General features: G+C 40.1%; 1 long non-coding RNA gene across 1 annotated transcript; it reads right to left on the reverse strand.

Moving 5' to 3' along the window:
- Positions 1–850: 850 nt before the first annotated feature.
- Positions 851–22,468, reverse strand: LOC111771866 (uncharacterized). The gene is made up of 4 exons (XR_002805760.2): positions 22,309–22,468; positions 20,683–20,817; positions 17,051–17,106; positions 851–1,017 (listed from the first exon to the last, which is right to left on the reverse strand). It is a non-coding gene; the product is annotated as an uncharacterized lncRNA (long non-coding RNA).
- Between the last annotated feature and the right edge of the window lie 306 nt (positions 22,469–22,774).

Raw genomic sequence — 22,774 nt, forward strand, 5'->3', positions numbered from 1 at the left:
CTTTCTGCCTAGAATAATCTTTCCGTTTTCTCCCTCTCCTTGATCCTCTGGGAATTACTTACTTATCCTTCTAAACTCATTTAAAACATCACCTCCTTGCTGAAGGCTTCCTTTGTTTCACTGGGCAGAATTAGGCACTGATGCTGTGAAAAATAACTTTTATGTCTGACTATTTTAGACCCTCTTATTGATTTTATTCTACCACCTCCACTCAGTGCTAAGCTAAACAAAAGAAGCAGCTGTGTTTTACTAACCATCTTTTCCCCAATGCCTAACATGGTGACTGCGCCATGTTAGACATTATGAATGAAAGAATGAATGAATTTGGGAATAATACCATGGCAAATATGAGCACATTATATGTTCCAAAAAATGCAACAGCACCAAATATGGTCTTTCACACAAAAAAGCAAGTGAAGAGAAGGTGGGATTTTATAGCAGATTTCCTATAGAATGTGTCCTTTTATGTTACCAGAGTCCCAAAGATCTAGACAGAATCTGAGTGGGTGACAACCAACCCTTGAGCAACAAGATGATTAAAAGAGCCAAAAAAATTATTTTCAAATTACTTCCTCAAGATATTGGACACTGATGCAGACACTATTCTTATTCTGAGGATCTTTGTTGCTATTAAATTAAAGAAGGCATGAGGGATGCATGTCCCATTTCAAAGATGAAGAAAGTGAGGGATGCGGCAGTTAAGGAGAACAGGTAATAAGTTTAGGAGTAATTTTGAGCTCATAGTTGTAACGCTATCTCTTTCTTTTCACTCCAAAAAGCATTTAACAAGGCAAGTGAGAGGGTTGCTATTAGAATAACCTTTCATTCAATCCAATACATGAATACATAAACCATTCACAAACTTCAATACTTTATTATTAGCAGCACTTTGCTTGTGAATATATCCCTCCACTGATTAAAGTGCACCTGTGTGTCTTGACAGTAAAGTTGGAAACCATTCCATTAGACTATTGATTGGCTCACCATGCATCTTTCATTTCCTGGCAACCTTCAAAACTGTAAAGAATCAGAAAAGATCTCTATGATTTAAGATTCAGATACATTTACATTCTTGCCATTAGCAAATATATGTTTCTCAAAAATGTGTTTTTCAAAAAATAGACTTTTAATGTAATGTGGTATTTTGGATTGGATCCTGGAACAGAAAAAGGATATTAGTGGATAAACTGTAGAAATCTGAAAAAAGTGTGTAGATTAGATATTCCTATTACACCAGTATTAATTTCTTAGTTTTGCGAAACATACCATGGTTAGGCAAGACATTAACATTAGGGGAAGCTGGGAAGTCTGTACTATCTTTACAACTCATCTGTAAATCTAAAATTCTTTCAAAATAAAAAGTTTTTGAAAAATGTTACCTCATCCTTACAGACATGCTTTTTTTTTGAAATTATTATTACTGTGAAAAAGCAAGTTTGTTGGTTCCCATATTCATTGCATATTTATCATCTGAAAATATGCAATGAGTACAGCTGAGAGCCTAGACAAGTGGATTCCCAGCAAAGATCAGCCCCACAGCCTTTAATAAGTAAACATGAGCTTACAGCAGATCCAACGTTCCTGCCTGACCATTGCAGGGGAAGGGAGTGAAGTGCCAGGAGATAAAATTGATTTTTTACTCCTTCTGCTAGATAATAATGCCCAACATCTATCTTACTTTTAAGATCAAGGCCAGGAACTAAGACACAGCCTGGAGGGGAAAAAAATCAAAATCAATATTACACATTATATCCTGGCCACATACAATTCATGCTAAAGTTGATACTATGGATACAGGACAGAGTAGTAATATCAATTTACAATTATTTTCCAAGATTAGAGTTTATGATCAATTCCAGGGGCCAAGGCTACGTTTCAGCTACATTGAAAAGTGTGTGTGTATGTATGTGTGTGTTGAAAGAGGAGGATAATGGGCTACAGATGAAGCCAAAAATCAAAATAAAATATAGGAGATGTAAAAAATGGTTTTGTTTCATTGGCACCTTCATATAACTGACTGGGTACAAATAGCGACAGTCAGAATCTGAAGGACACTTAAGCAGCATTAGGTATTCACACATTCATTTAATGAGCATGCATTAAACACCTACCACATGCTTAGAGAAAGACGGTAAAAGGAAAGAAATCTAATATTGCAGGGTGCAAAATTTACAGACCAGTAGACTGAAATGATAATATATTTTTTCTTTCCTTTACATAATACATAATTCTCACTGACCTTAGTAGGATTTAAGAATGAGTAGGGAATGAAAAATTGTGTTTTATTTCCATGTATGCCCTATCCTTAGCAGAATCTGCCCAGTTTTAAAGCCGTTCCATGATTCACAGCCTTAATGCGGGCATAGTGGCATCAGGAAATATTAGGAATGTTTGTGTCAGAGCCTGAATCTTAAACTGGTATGATTCTTCTCAGCACACTTACATTTTAGAAGGGAAATAATGCAAGGATAATATTCAGAGCGACATTTAGAATTTTTGAACGCGAAATGTGCTTTTAATATTCAAAGACAGTAATGAAACCCATTCTCAGTATCACAGTTTGTCAACTTCCAGAAATGTGATCGGAAGTTATTATTTTGAAGTTCATATTTCAATTATAATGCAAACCTAAAATTCTTAATAATAACTGCTAATACCCCTTGAGCACCTGTTGCACATGAGGCACTGTGCTAAGTAAAGACTCATGGACTTCTCGCAGATAATATTATGCCATAAAAAGCGATTAACACCCCATTTGTTACATGGAGATACCAAATCTTAGGGAGGTAAGTAAATGACCCAAAGTGAAACAGCTGGTGAGTGGTGACCTGTGGTTCAAACGCAGGGAGTCTGAGTCCAGAGTTCACACACTCCTCTGAACAATGCTGCTTTCATGGTTCAATAATTTAACTGACCCTAGAATTTCTTTGCCTCTAAAATAATAGTAAAATTGTTATTGCTACTTAAATGGAGCTTTTTTTCTCTACGAAACATGTTATGACATTGTCTTTGTCCTAATTCTTTGACCTCCCTTAGTACAGAAAGTTTTTGTTTTGCAGCATTTAAAAAAAAGTAAGTGTTTAAGTCATAAAAGAGGAAAAGGGCAGAAGAAAAGTTGAGCGTTACATTTGGAAGAAGGTGAAACTTGAGAGCTAGATGGTACAAGAAACAGCAAGCAGAGGAATGGGGATAATATTTGCAGGTCTGCATCGTTCACAGAGGCCTGAAATGCCATGTCAGTATTGAAAATATCACATACAGAAGGGACAGGGCGAAGCAGATCTTGGGGACACATAGACCAAGAGGTGTCCTTGAGGCATTTGCCACAAGAGGGGACAAGTGAAAAACTCTATCCTATGCAAAGAGAGGAAGTATGAGCAGGGATGGCCACCACCAACACTAGGATTGGCCTAGGCATGCACATAATCAGGTGGAAAAAGCAAAAAGAAGCGCCATATTCTGAGGCTGGGTGTGGGTACCTTCTCCTGGTACCCAAAATACTACACTTGCAAACTTAGGATCATTGAGAGGGTTGACAGTGCATCCAATGTGGAACTAGCATGGACTGCAGGGTGCTCAGTGATTGCACCCCAGGGTGCTCAGGGAGGCGAGTCCCAGTCTGTATCATCCTTGACCAGAAAGGGGGGCCAAACTGCCTCCCAAGGAGGAAGAGATTTTAAACAGAAAGTAATCACAGATATTTCAGAAGAAATGTGATGAAAGGAGAAACGCCTTCTGGAGAAGTGATTCTAGCAGGGCAAGCATCTGTGAGCATCACCACATCCAGGACTTGACCATTGTGGTCCAGCCAATGACTCCATACGATGGAAGACAAGGAACTGGAGTCCTGCTCAGGGAATAGCAAGGTTAGGCAGGTGAAAACCTCTCCTCCCTCCCACCCTACCTCATGTAATGCAGGTGCTGCCTATTTAATATTATTAAATATAATTATTAGACCATTCGGGATCACAGAAATGATAGCAAAAAGTTGAAGTCTTTGCCACTTACCTCTAAAACCCTCCCTTTCCTCCACAAATTGTACGGTCAGCTGGCACCTGGAATTATCTATGTCCACCTCTCCAGAGTGGCCACCTCTATCATTTTGAAAGCTAATAACCCTTAGCATGCTTAAAGAGGATTAAGGAAAACAGTTTCCTCCCCTTTAAGGTAGAAGTCTTCTTGGCAAATGTTTTTAGTTCTACTATGTGCTTTGTGATATTTTGCAGGGTAAGTACCCCAAAAAGGGGCCAAAGAGGGGAATATGTACCCTCCAACGACAAGCAATCAGTTGAGAATGATTCCAGCGCAGCCTGAACCCACTTTCTCTCAATACTGTTATTTATAGCAGCACTTGGTTGAAATCTCCAGGCTGCTTCTCTTTCTGTGAATCTGGAAGTGAGAAGCGCTTCGGGAGAGGCCTCCAGGCACCTCAGTGCTGGCTGGAAGATCTGCGCAAACAGCTCCGATTGGTGTCAAAGCCCCCATCTGGGTCCACAGTGTGGAGCCATCATCTGCTTATCTGCCCAGTCCGGATATGAATGTGTGGAAGCTGGTACACACGTGTCAGCTTTTCCTCTGGAAAAGGAAGGACAGCCTGTGGGGAGTGGTGATGATGTGTGTGTGTGTGTTCGTGTGTGTGTGAACTGATGAGACAAAATTCTAGTCAATTTTTCAGACTTTTTTCATTTGTAGTGATCTTGCTCTTCCTTTTTATATTATCTTGATGATAGATGCCTGTCCCCTCTTTAAAGATGGCATTTTGCTATTATTCCTGTGATTTCCACTAATTGTGAAGTAGAGCACATGTTACACTCACATCCATTCCCATGGAATCCCAACCCATGATTATAGAAAGACAGTGGGCTTCAGAGTCACACACATAGGGTTCAAATCCCAAGTCAGCCCCATAATCAATCATTCAATGATGCTTCCTGCGTATCAGGCACTGAAATACACCGTTGTGCAAGTCTCACTTTCACGACACTTATGTTGCTATGGGGATAACAGACAACACCTAGGTAAACACAACCCGAGGCGTGGGGTGGAGTTGAGGGCTGTGAAGAAACGAAAACTAGGGTGAAGCATGGCCAGGGAAGATTGGCTGATAAAATGACCTTGAGCCAACGCTTGCCAAACAGTGAGCCATACACAACTCTGAGGGAAAGGTGTGCTATTCAGAACCAACGGTAAGTGCCGGGGCCAGGGATGGGAGTGTCCTGTTGAAGGGTAAAAAGGCCAATATGGACGAGTAGACGGAGTCAGGAGGAGTACACAGAAGACTAGGTCACCTTGGTAAATGACCTCTTTTGAGCTTTAGTATTCAGTTAAATGTGTGAATAATAATACATCTTTTAGGAGTTATTGTAAGGGCTAGAGCAAAAACTTTTAAGGGGTTTATTGCACATCTGGTTCAAAGTAGATGAGCTAGTAATTCTCCATTTTCACCCCCTTCTACCCGCCCATCTGTGCCTGGCTCTATGCCCTGGGAGCCCAACCACTGTGAACCACACCTCCCAGGCTCCCTTGTGGGCCTGATCAGAGGCCAGGAAGGGAGGGGTTGGGATATTTCCTCTCCACTTACTTCCTGTTTTGGTGCTACATTTCTGTCAGTAGCTGCATTTCCTCGAGAATATGACCTTGTGATACCATGATTTATAATAAGAAATATGTATTTGGTCTTCATCCCTGTTCCTGGCACAGAGCTCCTAAAACCCTTGGGATTTCCTAAGTGATGAGAGCAATAAAGGTGTCTTTTGTTATTCATAACAAGACCCTTTCAGCTACATCTGACTTTATGTTAATGAGATACTTTTGGAAAGCCCCCGATAACCTAAGAATGGGGGCTGGTTGCCAGGACACCCAGCCATGTCATTAGAGGGTTGGAGCTTTCAGTCCCACCCCCCTGACATCTGGGACGGATGACAGGCTGGAGACTGACTCAGTCGTCAATGGCCGATGATTTACTCAGTCGTGCCTATATAAGGAAGCTTCCATAAAAATCCAAAAGGACAGGGTTCAGAGAGTTTCTATGTTGGAGAACACGAGAAGATTTGGGAAAGTGGACTACCTGGAGAGGGCATGGAGGTTCCGAGCCCTTTCCCCATCCCTTGCCCTATGCATCTCTTCCATCTAGCTGTTCCTGAGCTATATCCTCTTATAATAAACCTGTAATCTAGTAAGCAAGCTGTTTTCCTGATTACTGTGAGCCACTCTAGCAAATTAATAGAACCAGAAGAAGGGATCATAGAAAGCTCTGATTTATAGCCAGTCACTCAGAAGCACAACTACCAACCTGGACTTGCCATTGGCACCTGAAGTGGGAGGAACGACGCAGTCTTCTGGGACTGAGCCCTTCACCTATGGGATCTGACATCAACTCCAGGTAGAGAGTATCAGAATTGAGTTAAACTGTAGAATGTCCAGCTGGGGTTGCAGAATAGCATGATGTGTGCAAAACCCACATATCTGGTGTCAGAAATGAAGCAGTGTTGTAGAGAAGTTTTGAAGGCAGAGGAGACACACAGGAGAATATTTTTCTTCTTACATTAGCCCCTTACAAGAAGCTCTGTCTCCCTGGTTCCAGTTGTCCTGGTCTTTCTCAATACTCTTTCCTCTTCATGTCCTTTCAAACTTAGGAGTAGCACTTGCTTACCACGGTTGGTTGTCTCTGGGTACAGCGTCATCCCTCATTTCCTTGCTTTTGTGTTTCTCTAGCTCTGATCATGCCTCTGTGGGTAGTACTGTCATTAAAGTTTCTGAATTTGAATGGTTTGCCATACATTCGCTTCCCTGCTAGGACCAGACTGAAACAGTAGATATTCAATAAATATTATTATGATTGTTGTTTATTATTATTGTTGTTATTATTACTACTCTCCTCATCAACTCATTCAACCCATATGCAAACTATAATCATACTAGATTGTAGCTATTACCAGAAGACATGAATATCTTGGAGCATGGTAAGGAAGAAAAGATAATTTTCCCTGTACCCTTCTTGGTTCTTGGCTGAGACTGTCCCTGTAATAAAAGACAGATTAGCAGGAGAAAAGCAAACAGAAGTTTAATAACATGTAAACCTCCTGTATACATGGCAGATACCCAGGAAACTGAAATGGCCCAAACCACCATCTTTAACACCATCTTTGGCTAAAGACAAAAGGAGACATTCTCAGGTGAGGGGAGCCAGTTATGGGAGGTGACCAGGAGAAGCACAGAAAACTAAAGTAAGGTTGTTATGGAGACTTAAGTCCTTGCCTTCTTCATTTATAAGAGTTTCCAGAGATTTACTGGTACAGAGAGAAAGACATCCTTGCAAATGGAGATTTCCCTTATAAATGTAAATGTCTCTTGCAAAAGGGTAACTTCTGCATGGTTTTCAGAACTTCTTCTGTGTCTGCTGTTTCTTAAAAATAGTCAGCCTAAAATAATCCTCATGCCAAAGAGGCATATTTTGGGATGGAAAAATATGCTCCTTTTCAATGATCACACCCAGAATACAGAGGTATTCAATATTTTTAGAAGGAAATGCATTAAAACATACAACTTTATCATGATTCCCTCCATGAGCATGCCATCTAAAAGCTCCGTGGCCACGCTGAGGCTGAAGAGAAGCAGAATACAGACTCTCACCTGTTCCTTCTTGCAGTCTCTCAGTTTCCTATGGCTGCTGTAACCAATTACCACAAACTGGGCTGCTGGAAACCACAGAAATTTATTCTATCACAGTTCCAGAGGCCAGAAGTCTGAAATCAAAGTGTAGACAGGGCCACAATCACTCCAGAGGCTCCAGAGGAGAATATTTCTTTGCTTCTTCCAGCTTCTGGTGCTGGCTGCATTCTTTGGCTTGTGGCCACGTCACGCCCATCTCTGCTCCGTGGTCACATTGTCTTTTCCTCTTCTTTGTCTTCTCTGATGTGTGTCTTTCTTGTAAGGATGCATATGATTCCATTTAAGGCCACCTAGGTAATCCAAGATAAGCTCCTTCTCTCAAGATCCTTAACTTAACCACCTCTTTTGCCACATAAGATAACACTCACAGGTTCTGAGAATTAGAACGTGGACCTATCTTTTGGGGAGTTACCATTTAACCCATTATACTTTCCATACTTTGTTTTCCTATTTTTAGCTACTCTAATATTATACATTAGATTATTTCTTCTTTCATCTTCCAGCCTCTTTCTTTGTGCCTTTCCTTACATTTTAGTCCTTTTTCCCCATCTGACTCTAGGTAACAGAGTGCCTTTGTCTGTTTCTTCTTCAGTTTCTCCAAGCTGAGTAGCCCTATCCATTGAACCCAAGGAAGAGCTCATTCTTTTTCTTTTGCCTAAAATAGTTTTTCCTGGCAGTAGGAAAGGTTCTCAAACATTTTCTGGAACTTTCTTATGGAAAAAAAAAAAAAACAGCCTGGAGGAAAATCGGTTCCTTTTATCACCTGGGGAGTTAAACACACGGGACTCTAGGACATTACAGCCATGCGTTTCAATGACAGACCCCATATATGATGGTGCTTCCATAAGGCTAGTACCATATAGCCCAGGTGTGTAGTAGGCTATACAATCTAGGTTTGTGAAAGTACACTCTGTGACATTCACACAATGACAGAATCGTCTAATGACATATTTCCCAGAATGTATCTGTGTCATTAAGTGACACATGACTAGAGTTTATATCATGACCTATGAAAAGCAACACATTCACCTTATCTTTGACAATATTTAACCCTGATCTTTGGCACAAGCTACATATATGTAAAATTCTGGAAATGTATCTATTAGAACACAAAGAATAATAACATATTTCAAGATAAGGAAGAAAGAAGAATTCTCCTAAATGGCTGTACTTTTAGTCTGAAATGCCTACCTGATAGTCCATTGTTTATTTTCAGCCACACGATGAAAAATTCAGGTATTGTGGTGTGGTGCAAAGAGAAGGATGTGGTTTTTAGCATTCCTTCTCCCACTAAGAAGGCAAAAGAATAGGTAAGTACAGCCATGAACATTTCGGGACCTCAGTTTCCTGTGCAAATAATTGAAGGAGAGAATAGAAGTTGTGCATCCTTCTCTCAAATGGAGAGCTTTTATTCTTTCTAACCTCAATTTGAACGCTGTTTCACAACCTGACAAGCGATCCTTTCCTTGATGGAAATGCTTTGGTGAAAGTTCAAATTATTAAAATGTACTGATATTGATATTTAAAAAGCAACCAAAAAAAAACACACTACTATCTTCAAGCCAGCATTTGTAAATTACTCTAGCTCTTCCTTAAGATTTCAAAGGAGACCCAGACTGTTTGTTTCCTCTCATTTGGCTTCATTTCGATCCCCCACTGTGCACCATAGGGGCAAAGAGGCACCATAAAAAAGGAAGAGAAAATAAACCAGATGATCAATCAGATGATTGAAGGTTTTTTGTTTTTTTCTTTAACCCAGAAATGCAGGTGCTAATTATTCTACCAGCCTTCCTATAGGTTGCACAGGGATAATAGGTGAGCAAAGGCTAATTTGGCAAGCTATAATAACAAATTATCTGTTTGAAAATCTTTTCATGATTTCAGTCTCAGCTGTACATTGAACGTTTTTAAATGTTTCAGATTTGCACTATTCTTTACAATTCTTTTCGAAGGTCCTCCACTTTCTCATTTCATTTTTGTGTGTTAATTTATTCCCTGGGCCACCTGTTGCAAGAACTGTCTATTACTTCAACAGAATGTAGAAAATTGTGTTCCTTTTACAAGTTTTTAAAACAACAACTCCACTAATGCTAAACCTTTAACCACACTGCTGGTAGCCTTCTTGTTTTAAGGCATCATCATGGTAATTTCTCTATAGAAAATAAGTTTAAAACTGAGAAATTCTGAGGTATGATTATTTTTTTAATATTTGTCCTTTTATGCTTTTTTTTTTTTTTTTTTTGGTAAGGAAGATTGGCCCCTGAGCAAACATCTGTTGCCAATTTTCCTTTTTTTTCTCCCCAAAGCCCTAGTATGTAGTTGTCCATTCTACTTATAAGTCCTTCTAGTTCTTCTATGTGGGATGCCACCACAGCATGGTTTTATAAGTGATGTGTAGGTCTGTGCCCAAGGTCAGAATCAGTGAACCCAGGACTGCTGAAGTGATGTGAACTTAACCACTATACCACCAGGCCAGCCCCATAAGCTTGATTTGGCTTTTACTGCAGAATTGGCAGCCCGAGGGAAGTTACTTCACTCCTACATCCCTATTTTAAAACTGCATTATTATACCTACCTCTATCACATATAAAATTATTAGATAAATTGATTCAGTTATGGACTGAGTCAGGCCAGGGAAAATGTAGAAGGTGAGGCGGTAACACCTTATTTAAGTTGCTGTAGTACTTGCCCAACTAGGAGTGGCATTCTGTCCCCGTTTGCGTTAGCAAGGGAGATGCAGGCAGGGGCGGTTGAACTCTAAACTGTAGTTCAAACACCCCAGGGGTCTGTTCCCCATCTCCAGAAGGGTAGTCTTCACTCTCGGGCCCAAGGGTGCTTGCTGAAGCTGATCACTCTTCCTTTTTTTTTTTAAAGATTTTATTTTTTTCCTTTTTTTCCCCAAAGCCGCCCAGTACACAGTTGTATATTCTTCGTTGTGGGCCCTTCTAGTTGTGGCATGTGGGACGCTGCCTCAGCGTGGTTTGATGAGCAGTGCCACGTCCGCGCCCAGGATTCGAACCAACGAAACACTGGGCCGCCTGCAGCGGAGCGTGCGAACTTAACCACTCGGCCACGGGGCCAGCCCCTGATCACTCTTCCTTTTGACATGGCTGACAAAACATTTCCAGAGTCAGGGAAAATATTTGTATTCCTGAGATGAGTGTGTAGAAAATATCAAGGGTAGTATAAAGCCTGAAGCTTGTGTCACACTTCAAATGTCTTAAATTTTCTGTAAGGAATTATTAACTTTCCTTAGGTTGTATGTCTTCTTGGAGGTTGCCTCTTGTCTGCCCTTCCAGCACCAAGGAAAGCGTCTGAAACATACTAGACCCTCAAAAATCCATTCATTTATGCATCTCTTAATTATTGAATATCTACTATGTGACAAATACTCTCCTAGGCTCTGGGATACAGTAGTACAACAAAACAAAAAAAAAAGGACAAAACTCTCTGCCTTTGTGGGGCTTGTAATCCTATTAACAAGACTGTGATACACACATGACTGTGTGATATCAAAATCTAGTTTTACTTACCTGACATCAAGACTTGATTCTTCCAATTCTTCCTGTGTGAACTTACACAAGTTACCTAACCATCCTGTGCCTCACTGCTTCATCTATTAAATAGGGATAACAATAATTCGTATAAGAATAAACTAAGTTAATACAGCACTTCGAATACTGCCTGGCACATAGTGAGTGCTCACTGCTGTCTATTACTAGTGTTCATTATATTTTAAGTTCATTATACATCTAAACCAGATGTGTTGTGTTGCTGATAAGGTCTCCTATCTGCCTTCCTACTAGCTGTGTATATGTATTGTGACAAATAATATAATTTTTTTTATACCTGGAAAACCAATACAGACAACAATCTAAATCTTCAATAGATATGTAACGTTCTTGGTTTCATAAAGTTTATATTCTAATGGAGGAATACAGACAATAAACAAATAGATACAAGTCAAGGGATAGTGCTATGAAGAAAATAAATTGTTAAGTGATGGGGAAAAACTTAGTTCAGACTGAACCGGCAAGAAGATGGTGTGTTAGTAGAGACCTGAAAGAAATGAGAGAGTAAGTCGTGTGTGCATTTGACGGCAGAACAGTCCAGGAAAGGGAACAATAAATTCAAAGATCCCACAGGCACAAAAGAACCGAGATTGTTGGACAACAGTAAGAAGTCGATTTTCTTCAAAGAGAAAGATGTCCATTTTTCCATAGAGACAGAGAAAGTCCATTTTCCCTAGTCAGGGAAATTTTAGTGTGAAACTAACTTCTAAAAAGCATTTGCACACTAGGATTAGTTTATACTTTACCAGTGTCTATATTATAAATGCATTTTATTTATTTCTAAAGCCTAATTGTCCAAAGGGTAAAATCATAACTCTCATGCAAGAGTAAAATGAACCATGAAAGCTTATCAAAGATTTTATTCAACTCTTTAGTTAATGGTGGAACCAGTATTAAGATCAGTTTAAAGAATATTTGTGGATCTAGGTATTTATAGTCAATTTAATAAGGGAAAGTTAGGATAGATTACTAGATTAGATACAAAATTTGTAATTATCTTATAGGGCAATAAACTCTAACTTTGGGATTAACTTTTTACCAGACAAAAATTCTTTGCATCTCTACTAGATAAAAATCCACATGTTAATATGTAATCTCACTAAATTGAGATTTTAAACAATAATAAACAGGGCCTTGAGGGAGTCCATTCTCCTATATAACATTGAAAGGATATGCCAGCCACCTTTTGCCTTATTTCCAACTTTTAGATAATTTTTCTTAACACAATTTAACTTTTAGAGATATGCTTTAAAAGAATAATGAGATATCTATGTGGTTGCTCAGTGTATGTTAGTTTCTACTATCTTTAAAGATTCAGGAGATGAAGATCCTTATTCAATGAGATTTGGACAAGTCAGAGCTCTCTTTCTCTTTCTCCCCAACAATCTCTTTTGTTCCAATAATCTCTTGAGTTGAGATTTGTTTCTCTTGATATAAGCACAGTCCTCACTGTTAGGCACCAGAACTCAGGGGAACAGCTGTTTGAGTTCATTCTATTCCAATATTTGACCCAGTTCAATGGATTATTCTTACTAGAAACAATTCACTTCTTATTTTAAAGACGTTACTTTGACCCGTAGTTTTCAATGCATAGGGCTAAGTCCACACAGACACAATCATACCTTGGAGATCCAGATTCTCTCTAGAGAATGTACGTAGGAATTCTGTGCTTCTAATTAGCAATTATCAACGTCCCAGTCCTCCCAGCTATGGAAGGGAGGTGAAGAGCATGTATGTGAGCTAAGCTTTGGTATATGTCTTAATTTTTTCAATGGCAAGAGTATTTCCCTTTCCTTATGGTAACATCCTCATTTCTCTTGCTTCCTGGACTCTAATGGGAATGTAGGAATGAGAAGCATTTCCCAGCCTTAGCTTGTCAGAAGTTGGAGGGGGTCACAAATCTTCAGTGTCTTTTATTATACCAATGAGAACACTTCCTTTCTCCGTCTCCCTTACTTCACAAGATGCCTGCCTCATACCTCATTGTCCAGATATCAAAGACATGAGGATCATAAGGAAACAATTACCCTCTCATGACAAGGGGGAAAAAGCTTTACATTATTAAAAATGAGGGTAATCATTAACAATTACTCAAAATGAATGTGATGCAAGTTTATTAATCTCTCCCCTCCATAAAGACCAGTATGCTTCTGCAAACTACCTGAATAGAGGACACTAATTAGCTTAAACAGCACAATAAATTCCAGCACCAGAACAACCAAACTCTTCTCTTTAGACACAGTGACTCTGTTCAATGAAATCTAGATTTGTGCCCTGCGGCAGAAACACTGCTCCTGAGGCAACATTAGAAGCTAGGCCTTATTCCCTTGGTCAGACTGCTCTGTGAAGTCATTTGCAATCCATTTTCTTTTAATTGGAAACAAATTAGTACTGTCTGGAGAGAACAATGTGAACATTGAACCTCAATCTTTTGGTCGAGCACACCCAAACAGTATGTGCAATTTTTTTTAACACTTCCTTTTTAGCTACAACTTTTGAGCCTCCGATTATTTAATGTGGCCTCTAGGGTTCTCCTATAAGCAAGCCATTAATGTTAATGTGAAAATCTTGCAATGTTTGGAACAAATTAAGCACACACTGTACCCTAACTATTTTGCAGATATTGCTGCTTTACTGGGTAGGTTGAGGGCAGGAAGTTACTGGAAACTTTTTTAATCATCTGGTAGATATTAAGCTGAAAGGATCTCTTCTGTCTACGCCCATGGCTTAAACTCTGTTTAGTAAACAGACAGCACACAGCTAACTGCTCTGACTTCTCTTTGAAATGAGTTTATAAATAAAAGGCCACCACTGCTGTGTATATTTCCATTTATGAAGCTGATAACCGCAGAGTGTGCTATTATTAAAAAATGTGTGTGCTGTGAAAGTGACTGCTGAGGATAAATGTCAGTTAGTGCCCATGGGACAGAAGATGAGTCAACTACCCACTGTCTTCAAGAACACGATGATCGCTTTATAGCTCCTCTAACTCAAAGGTTATTTTTAAAAGGAAGCTGAGGTTAGGTAAAAGATCAAAACCTTCATTTACACAAAGCTGAACTCTTCAAGGTATGTCCTCAGACCCCTGGCATCAGAATTATCAAAAGTCCTTGTTAGATATTCTGATTCCTAAACCTAATCCTACCCTTGACCTTCTGAACCAGAATTATGGGATGTCGGATTCCAGATTCTGCAGTTGTATGCACCCCAGGGGTACTCTGATTCACACTAAATTTTAAGAACCCCTGGGAGATGTCTTTTTCTCACCCTGTCCTCCCTCTGCACACTCTTCTCAGCCTCACTTCATCTCCCAGACTTGCCCTTGAGGCAAGGAGGTGACTGTGCAGTCAAGTTTAAGTCACATGTTTAATAATAACTGGAAGAGAAATGATTGTTAAGCCAGCTATGTCTATTAAACTAGAATTATCAAAGCCAGATTGGTGAATCATTTAGAAAGAATTAAAAGATTAATCTCCCTTACTGAAGAGTAGTTGAATTGTCCTACCCGATAGTCTGAGTGGATTAACACCTCTTAGGGGGATGGGGTACCGTAGAGGTAATATGTGTGTGATTCTCATAAATGCTAACTGACAGCTTGCTTTGGCAGATATATCAAATTTCTGCAAGTGCTATTTGAGTCAGCCTCCAGCATGGCTCAGCTTCTGGCGGAGGCTTTGGGAACTATGCAGTTTGCTCAGAGCAGAAGGGTGCCATGACCCTCAGGTAGCATGTCACCCACTAGCTGTTGTTTTCTGTCTCCAGAAGCCGTACACTAAGAGTTAACTATCCCTACCTCTAGGATATGAATATTCTAGAAAACTTAATTCCTTTTTATTTTGGCCTCAATTTAAATTTGTGTTGCCTCCTTGTTATTATAGGCATAATATTTGCTCAGTAAAACTTACTTGCTTTGTTAAAGTTCCCAAAAGGCTTGTGTTTTCAAAGATGTCGTTTAAACAGTGACGTTTTTGTTTTATTTTAAAGTCAAGTGTACAGAAAAATGTTCATCAATTACTACAGTAAAATACTTCTCAGTCATCACCTAGGATATATTTCTTAAAGATTTCACATAGTTTGAATTATCTTGCATTATATTTGTTACCTAAGCATGACATTTTATAGGAACCTCTCGTGATTTTAAACATTCTTTTTTGATTTTCTGCCATATTTTCAGATACCTAATTGATTATTTATTCTGAAATACTAACATCAGTGATATTGATTCAAATTTAGGCTTCAAACACTTAGAAATTTAGTGTGGCACTGTAAATTTAAGGATATGCATAAAACAGCAAAAATCTACGACTCATGGGGTCCAGGAGGGATCTATTCCAATCAGCATAATTTCTTTTTTTTTTGAGGAAGATTAGCCCTGAGCTAACTACTGCCAATCTTCCTCTTTTTGCTGAGGAAGACTGGCCCTGAGCTAACATTCATGCCCATCTTCCTCTACTTTATACGTGGGACGCCTACCACAGCATGGCTTTTGTCAAGCGGTGCCATGTCCGCACCCAGGATCAGAACCGGCGAACCCCAGGCCACCGAGAAGCGGAACGTGCGAACTTAACCACTGCACCACCAGGCCGGCCCTCAACATAAGTTCTAATAAAGCAAAACAACAGACATAACCAGTTTCTTTCTTACCAGATGCAGTAAGAAAGTTTGCTTAATGTTTCTTTCCCTGCTTATGCAGAACAGTTACTAAAAGAAAAACTTTTGTGAATGATAAGAATGCTTTCATTTCCACTCTCTACAATGGAGGGATGTGAACTCCTCCTTGGAGATAATGGGAAAGTCTCTACTCCTCACCAATATGTTTCACATAAACCATGACAGTGATTTCAAAATAAACAGCATCCGTCATCGCAGAGATCATAAAGATGTAGCTCAAATTCTCTTATTCCGACCTGAAACTAATCCCTGAATTAATGAATGCCATGTGGGTAAATCAGAGGGACTTGAACCAGGACTAGGGTGTTAGTACTATGAATTGAGTCACCAAGAGATTACAGTCAAAAGTCAAAAAGTTCCACTTCTTTTTGAAAACATAAAAATAAAGTATTTGGATGATGAGATTTATACACATTTATGTAAATAAGGTCATACTAAAAAGTCATTCTGTAACTTGTTTTTGACAGAAATTCACATTAAATTAAATCATTCTGTTTTGGAAGCAGATCCTTGTCATTAGTAGGTTTTGAAAATATGTAGCAAAAGGATCGCATAACAAAATGAGTGTAGTAGGGAGTGACTCTCATCCTTATTGCCACTTAACCGGCTTTGCCACACAGAAAGATTATAGTGACCTTCAAATTGACTCTGAAAAGAAATGATATACTAAATTTTATGAATCAGTGCAGTATTACAATTATAAAAGTGGGCAGAACTTTCTCTTTCATAAAGAGTTTTCTATTGGTTCATTGTTCCTGATTCAAAAGAGAAGAGCAACCAACCATCCGGAAGTGAAACACCTAAACTATTATCCTGAAATTTATTTGTGCTCTTCCTGTGTCTTGATCTCTCTTTACCTGAGGGACCTCAAGGCTCCAAGTTTCCTGACCCCTGCCTCCTCAGTTTCCAGGAGAGGAACTGGCTCTCAGGATGCTGGGTGCTAGGTTTTCAAACACTGTCTGTTTTCTTTCCCAGTGCTGTCTCGTTGAGTCGCATGCCCTCCAGAGGGCAAATAGGACTCAAAAGATCCTCCATATTTGTCGGCGGTGATACATTCTGCTTTCTCCCACGAAGCCGGTTCTTGTTCATGGTGGAAGCTCGTAGACCCAGGTTTGCATAGCCACCCACACACCTACCTCACAAACCTCTTTTCTTCCTGTCCCCTGCTTTCTTGAATCTCAGTTTATTGTTGCTGTCAAAAGGAGATAAGCATATGTTTGTCAGGATTACTTCCTGAAAAAGATCCCGTTTCAGACTCATTAAATAAATCGTGACTTTGGAAAAAGAGAAGGCAAAGAGTATTTTTGTTTCTCCCTTCCCCGAGAAAGTGGTTTGCATTAGCAGAGGAGTTAATAAAACTGCTTTGGTCAAGGTTGTATGCGAATTTTTAATATATATCTTATGTGATTTATATGATAAAGCCACTTCTGTATTATGCTCCCTCCGAGTGTCCAGACTTCTTATCACTGAATCACAGTACAACCTCCTAACAAGTTTGAAATTTAGTTAGAAACACGACTACTTCCCCACAGGCTCTGAGGTCCAGCTCTTTTCTTTAATACCTGATAGTAGCTGCTATTAGACTTTAGCTGTTTCAGTTATTTCCAAAGCATTTCAGTCTTTGGTGCATACATCTGAATCCATCAACAAAAAAATTTTTAAGACTCTACTATGTTCCAAAACAAAAGATTTTAAAGAATCTACTACTTTTAGATTTTATTTTTTTTCCTTTTTTTCCCCAAAGCCCCCCGGTACATAGTTGTATATTCTTAGCTGTGGGTCCTTCTAGTTTTGGCATGTGGGACGCTGCGCCAGCATGGCTCAATGGCCACGCCCAGGATTCGAACCGATGAAACACTGGGTCGCCTGCAGCAGAACGCGTGAACTCAACCACTTGGCCATGGGGCCGGCCCCCCAAGAATCTACTATTTTTAAAAGTCTACTAGCTGATGAGAGAGAAAAGGGCTATAAAGTTTATTAGTTGACCTCAAGAATATTAAAATTAAATAGATAAACAAAATATGTAAGGGATGGACTATGAGATTTTTCCTCTAAATGCAGTAGAATTTTGGAGATTCACAAAGTCTGGGGTTACGGCATTAAACTGAATTTTGAGATACGAGGATTTGGATGCATGGAATCATGGAGCACAGAAAACAGCATATGAGCCCAGGCCTAGATAAGTGGAGACTATGTTAGAGGCAGCATCACCAGCATATGCTGGAGTCTGCCTGCCTGCAGAGGAGGGCCGTGTGGGAAACACTGGGGAACCAGTTGGACTAGGCATTATTGATCTAGTTTATGATGATTTTAAAAGTCAGGCGAAGTACCTTAGATTATGCCCCTCTGACATTTGGGTCCTACAGGAAGCAGATGTCAAGACAGAGAAGCACAGGAAATGTATTGAGGGCAACGTCTGTGAAAAATAAAGAGGGAGAGAGCAGAGCAGAGGTAGCAAGAAGACCTTCAGACCATTACAGGTCTGACATCTGTGGAAAAAGAGGAGGAAGGAAGGAGGGTTGGTTAGAAGCGTCCTCTGACTGCAGTGCATCTATGAGAAAGTCCCAGCCAGACCAATGCTGTCTCTGGCCCAAGGATCCTGTGTTGGAGGAGTCCACTTTAGGCAGAAATGACACAGGCCCAGTGTTACCACCACATGTAGTCACGGTCCGGGAGCTATTCAGGAAGAGCACGGCCTCAGCTCTAAAGCTGAGGCAGAGCCCACAGCTGCAGGCTGTCAGCCTACAAGGCAAGTTCTCTCTTGAAGGGAAATCTGAGTGGTGCACACCAGAGGCTGCCACAGCCCCCAACTGCCTTTACCAGCAAGTTTAATCGTTGACGCGTGGTATTAAAGGGCCTCTGCACACTGACTCCAAATGACTTCCTCAGACTCCTGACACAAGTGGATTTTAAAACACCTTGTGTGGCCAGGTCAATGGCTTAGTGGTTAAGTTTGTGCTCTCTACTTTTGCCGCCCAGGATTCGAAGCTTCAGATCCCAGGCGTGAAAATATACACCGCTCAACAAGCCACACTGTGGGGGCATCCCACATATAAAGTAGAAGAAGATTGGCAGGGTTGTTATCTCAGGGACAATCTTCCTCAAGCAAATGGAGGAAGATTGGCAACAGATGTCAGCTCAGGGCCAATCTCCCTTACCAAAAGAAAAATAAATAAATAAAACACATTCTGGTTCTGGACAGGCTCTTTTGAATCTAACTGCCAGAGGCCAACAAAAAATTCCAAAAAAGAAATGTATTGGCTCAAAAATACAGAAATTATAAAATTGGTTTGGCATTAACAAATATTTCATTTATCATTTATTATCTACTTTATGGCATTTTTTCCAACCATATTAAGTGTTGGATTTAGTATCTGTGAACATATTGTCATAATTGAAAACAGTTTATAGGTTAGAATTTTCTCCTTCTTGAAAGTTTTTCAGAAAACAGGCAATGATTGATATGAAGTCAGAATCAACGTTAAGCAGTTACTCATAGCCAATTTAATTCAAAGCCAAATTTTAGAGCAAAGACTTATGTTTAACTTGTAATGTGGGTGCATTTTAATGTGCTTTATATAATGAGCGGTGGGACTTCTAACAGGCTTGTGGATTAGAATATTCTAGGATGTGCTCACTTCTGCAGAGATGCTTCTGGGACAGGTAGGTGGCTTTGTGGCATTATTTCTATGCATTTACATTCTCTTTAACTAGAGTAGCAACTTTTTTGTTCATTTTCTATATTGAGATTTGAGATATGCTTACATAAAATACACCAAGCACTGTTTCAGAGACTGGGGATATAGCAAGAAAGCGTAAAACAGTGTTATCTTTTTATTTTTTTTTCTTTTTGAGGAAGATTAGCCCTGAGCTAACATTCGCTGCCAATCTTCCTCTTTTTGCTAAGGAAGAGTGGCCCTGAGCTAACATCTGTTCCCTCTTCCTCTATTTTATATGTGGGACGCCTTCGACAGCATGGCTTGATAAGCGTTGCATAGGTCCCTGCCCCGCTCCAAACTGGCAAACCCTGGGCCACTGCGTGAACTTAACTGCTGAGCCACCGGGTCAGCCTCTGTAAAACAGTTTTTTAAAAAAAGGAAAGTAAAAGAAAGAAATCTGGGATGAATGAATAAAGAAGATGTGGTATATATACACAATGGAATACTACTCAGCCATAAGAAATGATGAAATCCGGCCATTTGTGACAACATGGATGGTCCTTGAGGGTATTATGCTGAGCGAAATAAGTCAGAGGGAGAAAGTCAAATACCATATGATCTCACTCATAAGTAGAAGATAAAAACAACAACAAACAAACACATAGCATTGGAGACTGGGTTGGTGGTTACCGTAGGGAAAGTGGGGGGAGGGCAAAAGGGGTGATTAGGCTCACATGTGAGGGGATGGACTATAATTGGTTTTTGGGCGGTGAACATGATGTAATCTACACAGAATTCGAAATATATTACGATGTACATCTGAAAGCTACATAATGTTGTAATCCAATGTTACTGCAATTAAAAAAAATAAACAATTTTTAAAAAAAGCAAACTTAAGGCAAACAATAAAATATAAAAAAAAGAAAGAAATTTGTTCCTTCAAGTAACTTTCGTCATGGGACGGTTACTGGTTACAAATAAATAAACTAGTATAATAGATAGTACATTAGACAGTGATAAGTATGGTTGAGAGAAATAAAGAAGGAGGGAGGGAAAGAGGCTGTGCTGTTTTAAACGGGGCGGGGGCTGCGGGTCAGGGAAGGACTCACTGAAGGAGATGGGGGCGGTGTCAGGGAGAAAGTCGTCGGTTGCATTTTGACACATTATATTGAAATTCCTTATAAATCCAAGTGGAGATGCCTGTGAGGTAACTGGATATACTTGCTAGAAGTTCCAAACAAGATCTAGGCCAAAGATAGACACTTGAGAGTTACGTATATGGTATCAAAAACCATTCATTCAACAGACAGATATATATTAAACACCAGCTATGACTGGGCAACTGCTTTATGAACTCGGGATGTGTGGCATCAACAAAACAAACAAAAATCCCTTCCACGTGGAGCTCGTTATTAAGTTGGGGTAGGAGAACACAATAAAATATACAAGTACATTAGGTGGTGTGATGGTTAATATATGTGTCAGCTTGGCTGAGCCACGGTGTCCAGATATTTGGTCAAACATTACTGTGGATGTTTCTGCGAGGACATTTTTGGATGAAATTAACATTTCGATCAGTGGACTGAATCAATAAATCAGATCATCCTCCATAATGTGGGTGGGCCTTATCCAATCAGTTGAAGATGTAATAGAACAAAAGACTGAGTTCCCTCAAGCAGGAAGGAATACTGCAGCAGGTGAGCTTTGGACTTGAACTACAAGATGGGTTCTTCCCTAGATCTCCAGGCTGCCAGCCCACCCTGAAGAGTTTGGGCGTACCAGGCTCCATAATTACATAAGTGAATTCCTCGAAATGAATCTCTCTCTTTATATGTACACATCCTACTGGTTCTGTTTTTCTGGAGAACTCTGACTAACACAGATAGTGACAAGGAAGAAAAATTAAAATGAGGAAGAGGTATAGAGAATATGTGAGGTGTTTGTAGGTGGTGAAGGCAGAAAGAACCTCACTCTAGAGATGATGTCTGCAAAGACCTGAAGGAGATGCTCTCTTCTTAGACATGAAATCAGATCCCCTAGAGTAAGGGTGGCCAAACCTTTCCTGCAAAGGACGAGATAGGAAATATTTTTGACTTTGTGGGCCATCGTTCTCTGTCACAACTATGCACTTTGTGGTTATAACATAAAAGCAACCATAGACAACAGGAATGAGTGTGACTGTGTTCCAGGAAAACTTGATTTACCACAACAGACAATCAGGATTTGTCCTTTGAATAATAATTTGCAGACCCTGACCTGGGGAGTTAGGATAGTGAGAGAAGACAGAGCTCAGGGGTCACTAATCAAAGAAATTAAGAGGCACAAGACTAGGAGGCTGAAAAGAGACCAGTGAGAGAATGGGAACACCAGGACAAGGTGATATCCAGACGAGAAGAAGTCAACATATGTCAAGGAAGAGGGACAGATCGCCTATGTCACCTATTAAGGTGAGAACTGACACTTGATCATTGTGTTCAGTCACATGACAGACATTGGTAGAAGGACCCTACATTTTAGTGTAATAGATAATAAAGTATGCCCCCCAGATGCCCCCTTTTCAGGGCTGACATAGGTGTCCCCAGCCATTGGGAATATCAGCTGCTTGTGGCTTGCATCTGTATCTCTCACTGGAATTGCCCTCGTCTACAAGAAACTTCCTCACCCAAAGTTACAATCCCTAGCTCCCAATAGGCAGCCCACGGCTGACGCAGGGACACAAATGTTAGCCAACTTACCTCAATTTAACATCACTATGAAGGTCCAACATGGCTTCAGAGCTCTCCCATAGGATGGGCTGAGCCTCACTTGTAGGCACATGGTGAGTCAGCTTCCACCTCTGCCTAATCTTGCCTTCCTCACTTTCTTCCAGTTGTGCCTCTTGGAATGCTGCCCCATGAACCTTCTGCATGGAACTCTCCATTACAGCGTCTACTTCTATAGAACCCTGTCTAAGACACAGGGTTTGCCCATGGACCACCCAGGTTTTTGCCTATTATCCTGATGTAGTTGTTAACGGCACTCTTTTCACTCTCAAAGGTGTCTCAGTTTGGGTGATAAACTGTATGATCGCCCAAGTCAGAAGCGACCTTTGCAAGAGTAGTTTGGTGGTATAGTAGGGGCACCAGTCACTGACTAGAGGTGGGGGGGTTTGAGAGGGAGAAATCAGAGGCAAGGAATGGTACACAGAGAGCATAGACAACT

The sequence above is a fragment of the Equus caballus genome, chromosome 24 (assembly GCF_041296265.1).
Source record: "Equus caballus isolate H_3958 breed thoroughbred chromosome 24, TB-T2T, whole genome shotgun sequence".
In the NCBI taxonomy this organism is placed as follows: Eukaryota; Metazoa; Chordata; class Mammalia; order Perissodactyla; family Equidae; genus Equus; species Equus caballus.